Source organism: Ailuropoda melanoleuca, chromosome 10, assembly GCF_002007445.2.
Source record: "Ailuropoda melanoleuca isolate Jingjing chromosome 10, ASM200744v2, whole genome shotgun sequence".
NCBI classification, from domain to species: Eukaryota; Metazoa; Chordata; class Mammalia; order Carnivora; family Ursidae; genus Ailuropoda; species Ailuropoda melanoleuca.
The window spans coordinates 107,675,739-107,677,491 of NC_048227.1; the positions used below are offsets into that span (position 1 = coordinate 107,675,739).

The 1,753-nt window shown below is 59.0% G+C and overlaps 1 protein-coding gene across 4 annotated transcripts in view; it reads right to left on the reverse strand.

Moving 5' to 3' along the window:
• The window catches only part of RPS6KA2 (ribosomal protein S6 kinase A2), a 341,018-nt gene that overhangs the window by 86,132 nt on the left and 253,133 nt on the right, over positions 1-1,753 (reverse strand). The window lies entirely within an intron of this gene.

The window sequence follows — 1,753 nt, forward strand, 5'->3', positions numbered from 1 at the left end:
TTTCCCCTGAATATTTTAAAGAAAAGGATATTCGCACATCAACCTCTGGTGTTTATTCACGAGAGACCCCAAGGAGCAGGCAAGGTGATGGGGAGGAGGGTGACAGCGTCACTTTTGGACTCTCCTGGCGGCTCCGGCACCTCTCCTGCCTAGAGACTCTCAAGGAGCACCTGGCCCGCGCCACGCACCTGAGCACCTGGCCTGCGCCGCACACCTGAGCAGCTGGCCCACGCCACGCACCTGAGCACCTGAGCAGCTGGCCTGCACCACGCACCTGAGCACCTGAGCACCTGAGCAGCAGGCCCGCGCCACGCACCTGAGCACCTGGCCCGTGCCGTGCACCTGAGCAGCTGAGCAGCTGAGTACCTGGCCCGCGCCGCACACCTGAGCACCTGAGCACCTGAGCAGCTGGCCCGCGCCACGCACCTGAGCACCTGAGCACCTGAGCAGCTGGCCCGCGCCACGCACCTGAGCACCTGAGCACCTGGCCTGCGCCACGCACCTGAGCACCTGGCCCGCGCCGCGCACCTGAGCAGCTGAGCACCTGGCCCGCACCGCGCACCTAAGCAGCTGGTCTGCATCGCGCACCTGAGCACCTGAGCAGCTGGCGCGCGCCACGCACCTGGGCACCTGGCCTGCGCCACACACCTGAGCAGCTGGCCCGCGCCACGCACCGCAACAGCAGGACACACTGTGCCACATCTTCCAGAGTTTCGCTGCTTTCCCCATTCAACACTTAAATCTCTTTGAGGACAGGCTGTTTCTCCCTTCCAAGCACCACGGCTTCCTCTGCTCTCAGACACCCTTGAAATCACGATGACTTGACAAATCACTAACGACAAGAGATGCTCTCCACCATTCCCAGCAAACTGCTTTGGCAAACTGGCTATCTTGCTTCCTACACTTTGCAGGACTGACTTGGAGAGAAGAGCACGTGCTGCCTTCCATGTGGCCCTGCACGGGGACCCGCAGGCTGGAGCCCCACCGTCCGTCCGGTGCTGCCACCACCTGGGGGTCATCCTCTGGGGCTTGGGCTGCTTCTGCCCTGGCAACAGTCCTCTGGCTGCACAAGCAGAGCACAGCAGCCGAGGGAAGAGCCATCAGGGCCCCTGCACTGGGCAGGATGGCAAAGGTCCCCGGGACGAGCCTGCTGTCAGAAGCAGGCATCAGTGAGAAGGCCAAGTGGAAGAAACAGCATTTTATTCCTTCCTGCATCTCCAGCATCTGCAATCACAGCACGGAGGAAAGACAGAAGGGAGGAACCCAGTGACTGGTGAACGGAGGAACCCGGTGACTGGTGAACGGAGGGGCCCAGTGACTGGTGAACGGAGGGGCCCGGTGACAGGTGAATACAACCCAGGGATGCTGGAGTCCGGATTCACTCTGGCTCTTTGCTCTTAGGAGCAGAGGCAAGAAGGGAAATCTGTTTAACAGGAGCTTTCTGCAGGATGAAAGCATTTAGTCTTGCTTTACTTTTCTAGAGAGCAAAAGCCAGATGATCCCTGCATAAGGGCATACAGTTTCTATTTAGGGATGAAGACTAAAATACTACGCAGTGTTAGAACATGAGGCTTTCCCCCCTTGCCATTAGTTTTGCTCTTATAAAGAATCCCTCACAGACAGCCCTGTGTGGACAAATATAATTTGTGTCTGTGGCTCTCTAGTGGCTGATGTGGGAGGTTTCCAGAGTCCTGTCCCATTTGTTGGCACCCCCATCCCCCAGGAGTCCTGGACTTCACTTCGGGGGCCCAGG